This window comes from Notolepis coatsorum (assembly GCF_963971535.1).
Source record: "Notolepis coatsorum genome assembly, chromosome: 2".
Taxonomy (NCBI): domain Eukaryota; kingdom Metazoa; phylum Chordata; class Actinopteri; order Aulopiformes; family Paralepididae; genus Notolepis; species Notolepis coatsorum.
Window position 1 is genome coordinate 40,471,086 of NC_140166.1, and position 6,000 is coordinate 40,477,085.

Below are 6,000 nucleotides of genomic sequence, written 5' to 3' on the forward strand. Positions count from 1 at the left end.
CTTTCACCAAACATAATTTTTTTGTAAAATAAATCTGAATCTAAAAAAAGAAAATAAATTTTTTTTTTGTTTTTGAAATCGATTTAAATTTTTCAAAATCGTCCTAGATCATTAATTCGAATGAATCGAAAAATCGATTAATCGCCCAGCCCTATGCTCTGCATAGATGTGAGGCAGGTGCACTGCACGCTGGGTTAGTCCCTCAGGCTGCTTGTTTTGCCGATAGGCTCTGTGTGGTGAAAACCACAAACACACACACACAGACACACTGCATGCACTGGTTAGCTTTACGACTGGAAGTAACAGGTTTACCCGTATGCCTATATACCGCCCTGTCAATTTGTCACTGATCATCTGATTAACTCCGGCTTGCGTGGCATTGTTTTGTCTGCGATGGTGAGTTTTTCTGTGTGTCCATAGTTATGCCTCACATCGCTCTGGAGCGGAGACATAAACACTCCCTAAAAATAAGGTTGTTGTGGAACTGGGGGCAAAGGGAGCCAAATCCAGGCCTCTCTACTCTTGCCTTTCCAAAAACAAACAAGTCCACCGTTTTAGGTTGACAGTTCTATAATAGGGATGTCACTGTCGCTGCCAAACTACGGGACACTCACACACCCATAGACCACTGTATATTTAACTGTACTAGTAATTAGTCTCCGTAATGCAACCTTTGGCCCTGTGTCATGCTGTATAACAAATGAGCTAGTGGCAGAGGGTGCAGGGAGAGAGTGGTCATTATGTGGAGGCCAGCATCCTGTTGTGTCTAGGCCCACTTGACCAGGAGAGGAGACGAGACGTGGACTTGGGCAGAGCTCTTGGCTCCCTCTACAATACTGAGGGTATGAAAGCCTTTGGTCCTATCAGCTCTCACACTGTCACCATGGGAACCAGCCAGGGCTGCACCATCAGCAAACGGGGGAGTTTTCAGAGAAAGATAAGGATATTAACTTCAGACATGCTGTGTGCCCCCTCACCCTCCTCCTCCTCATCCTGCCTGGCCCAAGGGAGGATGGTTTGGTGGTGCTGATAGCGGCCGTGCATCTGCTCTCTCCTCCCCTATAGCTTCAATAAAGCCGTGCTTGCTTGATTCCCTCTTCCCAAGTCGTGTAGCCTGGCCAGCCATCCAGCCAGCCAGCCAAGTCAGTCAGTCCTCACCCTTCCTGAGACCTCTCCCTTCACACCAGGAACCTGCCTCAGCCCAAGGAAAACACAGAACCGGAGGAACCCTTGTATCACATTTTCCATGATATACCTGCACATCCAACACAAACTCCCACATATCCTCTCTCTCTCTCTTGATAACACTTTGTAGCTGGCTCAACTGCTGACACCTGCTGTTACTATTCTTGAGAATAAGTTGATAAAACACATTTCTAATCAAGTAGAATGTATAGTAGGCTACAAACGCGCGCACACACAATTGAAAAGTGAAATCAATTTATGTTTTAAAACTATGCTTTATTGATTCATTATCTTTTATTAGATCTAATTCTATAAGGGTACTTCTTTATTCTACACAATTATTTATTTTATTATATAATTGTTATTGAATATTACATATTGTATAATGTCTTCCTTTTTCTTCACTATTTGTTAATCCCAAGTGTGTTTATGTATATTTCTATTCAAAGTTGAAAAGTAACTAATTTAATTTACTCTAGTTACAGTAACTGTGTAGATTCTTAAAGTAAGCCTGCACTTTTACTTCTACTTGAGTAAATCTTTACGTATTTATGTTTTTACTTTCTGAGACCCTCAGGACTGCCAGTGGTCCCAGCCAACATTACTGTCTTTCAGAGGCTGTAGTGTGCTCATCTTTTTCAAAGTTAGAAGGTATCCATTGGTACCAACCATGTCATGCTAGCTTATCGGGAAGGTGGCAACATAATGGTGGTGGTGGAGCTAGGGAGGAGGAGGAGTGCACCCGTGACCCCCGTTTCCATCAGGGGAGTTGATGTGGACATGGTCGAGGTGTACAAATACCTCGGTGTGCACATCGACAACAAACTGAACGGGTCAAAACATGCAGAAGCACTATACAAGAAGGGCCAGAGCCGACTCTACTTCCTCAGAAGGCTGAGATCCTTCAATGTCTGTACAAGGATGTTGAGGATGTTTTATGAGTCGGTGGTGGCGGGCGCCTTCTTGTACGCTGTGACCTGCTGGGGCAGCGGACTGAGAGCAGTGGACACAACCAGGCTGGATAAGCTGGTCAGGAAGGCCAGCAGCGTGGTTGGGGTTGAGCTGGACTCTCTAGCGAGGGTGGCGGAGAGGAGGAGCCTCGCTAAGCTCCAGGCCATCAGGGAAAACCCCACCCATCCACTATACACAGACTTGGCTGACAGGAGGAGCATGTTCAGTGCTAGGCTCACACTACCCAAATGCAGCACTGAACGGCACAGGAAGTCCTTCATTCCAACAGCCATCAGACTATATAATGCATCACTGTGCCTCACTGCATCACTGAGCACAGAGCGGCAGCTCAATAGTGGCAGGAGGACGCGACTAGCGGCCTCCAGGCTCCACAACAGGGGGCAGCGACGGCTGATCTAAGTCTTATTGGAACCCAAGGAGGACAATACACTACCTAAAGCATACTGCACCTAGTTACACTGAATACTCGAATATATAGTTCATATTTCATTTAGTTAGATTTAGATTTAAATTATAATTATATTGACCAAATTGTTTACCCCATGCTCAGTATGCTCAGTATATTATTACTGTATTTATTTCTGTATATATTATTTCATTTAATTTTATCCTATTTTATTTTACTCTACTCTTATCCTAGGCAACTTGATTTGATTTGTGTTATTATTCTAATTTGTGACCTGTCCTGTCTAAATGTTTAAATGTTGAGCGATTTGCAGTGTCTAATTTCCCACGGGATAATAAAAGTATTTCTATTCTATTCTATTCTATTCAATGTGCCAGAATTAGGCAAGGGAAAAAACTGTCATGGTCATTTTCAAAGGTGTCCCTTTGAATTATTATTTTTTGAATGCGGTAGAAATTTTCACCTATAATAAAAATGTTGTATTTTATATGTTGTATGTATGTTGTTATGTTGTATGTTTTCGGCACCATCTGTGTTGTTACATTTCTACAATCATAACTATGAGAAAGATACGTCTGCACACTTGAATAAAATACTCTGGTAACTGGTCCTGAGGAAGATCCACTGGATAGAAATGTTGTCTGATCACACAAAATTCAGATCTATTTTGCAATCATAATCTATAACTATAACATTACAAATTGCATAAATGTAACATATTGTGAACATGTTTTTATTATGATTCATTCTTGTCATACCAGAAGTTTGAAATTGTGAGTTGGACTGGCATACTAATCAACTGGTGTGTGTCTGTGTGTGTGACATTTTTCAATTAACTTAAATATCTTCAATATCTATATCTAACATAGCTTTTTTTCTTCATTCATTTGCCTCTTCTTTGCACTGCCATTATCTGTACCCATTACTTTCACGTCTCGTCTCTGTCACTGTCAGCCGCTGTCCGATTAGTCTGGCGGTTAGCAGCACCTCCACGCGGCACAGTCTACCTCTCTCGCTGATGAGAGAGTGTCAGGAGGCTTCATCACAGAGGACCCCGTCTATTTACATCCCTCTGTGGTCCGTGTGCTGCTCTGAGCAGCCGCAGGCGTCCAGGCCCTTGGCCTCTGCCGCCCCCCCCCCCCCCCCGACGCAGACTTTCTAATTTGGTGAAGAGCTGCTGTAAGGTGACCTGACCCTGCCTGGGCCAGGCGGTAAGAGGCGAGAGTGGGATCCCAGGGATTTCCTTACCAGCCTCTCTCTCGGTTCTATGGGACAATTCAGTGACCCCGGCCTCGCCCCCCCCCCCCCTCCTCGGACCCATGGGGAGGGCAAGGCACCGGCTCTCAAGTGCACCCGGGCATTGTCCCGCACCCTGGGTAAGCCGAGATGTGGAGGAATAATTGATGGTGATGTAGGGCACACGTACGGCACCTGACCGGGGCCAGTCAGTGGACACTTTCTTCTGTACCCCCCCCCCCCCCCCCCCCCCCCCCGCTGAGGGGTCATGATTCTGCCGCCTCCATTTGCACTAATTGATGTAAACTCAGTCACCTCCACCTCGGCTAACCCCACCCTCTTCTTCACACATGTGACCAAACACTTGTGTGTCTGACTGGGCTCTTTAGATGTAGCACTATAGCCAATCCACTTTACTTCATGTTGTTGAAAATAACTAATTTATGATCATTTGAATATATGATTGAGGTGGGGAGCAAACATTACACCCCCGTTTTTTTGGAAAGGGCTTAAAAACGTGCATTATTCGTGCAAACATTCCTCCTCTGTGCCCCGTGTGCATCCCAGCAAACACCTGCGGGCTTGTATTCTTTATTGTTTCATTTAGGAGGGCAGGGGAATGGCTGAATGTAGCCACCAACCGGTCTAATCCACCGCCACAGAAGAGGTTTAAAACACTCTGGTTTCATCTAATCTTCCCGCTCAGGCCCAGCCGAGCTTGAAACCCTGCTTTTTCCATGATAGGAATGGACAAATAAAAGGTCTCTCCCAGCACTCTCATGAAAGGGTTCTGTGTGCTCTGGATTAGGGCTCAGCCAGCTCTCTTTTTCCCCCTCTCTCCCTCTTTCTCAATTAGACTGAAAAGGATGAAAAAATAAAGACTCTCCTGTTTGCTCCTAAGGCTTTGTAGATTCTATACTCATCTCTCAGTCCTTCCGGGTTTTTTTGTGTTCATAATATAAGAAGATATGTGAACTAGTGTTTACGGATAGGCAAAGCATCTGTAACAAATAGCAAGAGGTGGACGCGGGCAAATACTGCGGTATGGTGGTCATGCTGGACCTACAAAAGGCCTTCAACACTGTCAATCACACCATTCTGATTGACAAGCTAAAAGCAATTGGTTTTGATAGTCCATCAGTGATGCAATCCTACCTGGAGGAGAGAGAACAGATGGTGGAGGTAAACGGTACTCTATCCCCCCCCCTCACAGTGAGCTGTGGTGTTCCACAAGGAAGCATAGGACCGCTACTGTTCCTAATTTATGCAAATGACATATCGTCAGCTTGTGACTGCAACTTGTTCTTGTTCACGGACGACTCAGCCCTGCTGGTCTCTGACAAGAACAAGTTACAGGTTGAAAAAGCCCTCAGCTCAGAACTCAGCAGAATATGCACCTGGCTCGCTGATAACAAACTATCATTACACCTGGGTAAAACAGAGTCCATTCTCTTCGGATCAAATAACAAACTCTGCAAGACCGACGGCTTCTCAGTTACAGTGGGTGATAATATTGTCACAAGGAAAGATGAAATTACATACCTGGCTTCCATCCTAGAGGCAAATCTTTCCTGTGACAAAATGGCATCCAATGTAATAAAAAAAAGTCAACCAACTAGAACTAGATTCTTGTACCGGATCTCCGCTCTGGTAAATAAGAATACCCTGAAGACTCTGGCAGGAGCACTCATTCAAGGGTACTACGACTATGCTTGCACCTCATGGTACCAAAGCACCTCAAAGGCGCTAAAAACAAGATTACAAACATCACAAAACAAACTGGTCAGACTACTGCTTGACCTTACTCCTAGAACCCACCTCACCCCTGCCCACTTTGACAACCTAGGATGGCTTAGAGTAGACGACAGAGTACAGTACAGCAACTTGCAATGGGCCTGGTCTACAAGATACACTACACGACCAAGGTACCCATGTACATGTCAAAATACTTCCCAAAGGTCAGTGAATACCACGATCCCAACACCAGAGGGAGTTCCACAAATCATGTGCAACCCAGATTCTGCACAAAGAAGGGACTAAACACATTTAGCAATTATGCCACATCAATGTGGAACGCCCTACCCACAGTCAATATTCCAATGTACAGTTTTGCTTGTACAGTGTTCCCCACCCACCCCTCCTACCCCCACCCCCCCCACCCAACCACCTCCAATGTACAGCCCCCCACCCACCCACCCAAC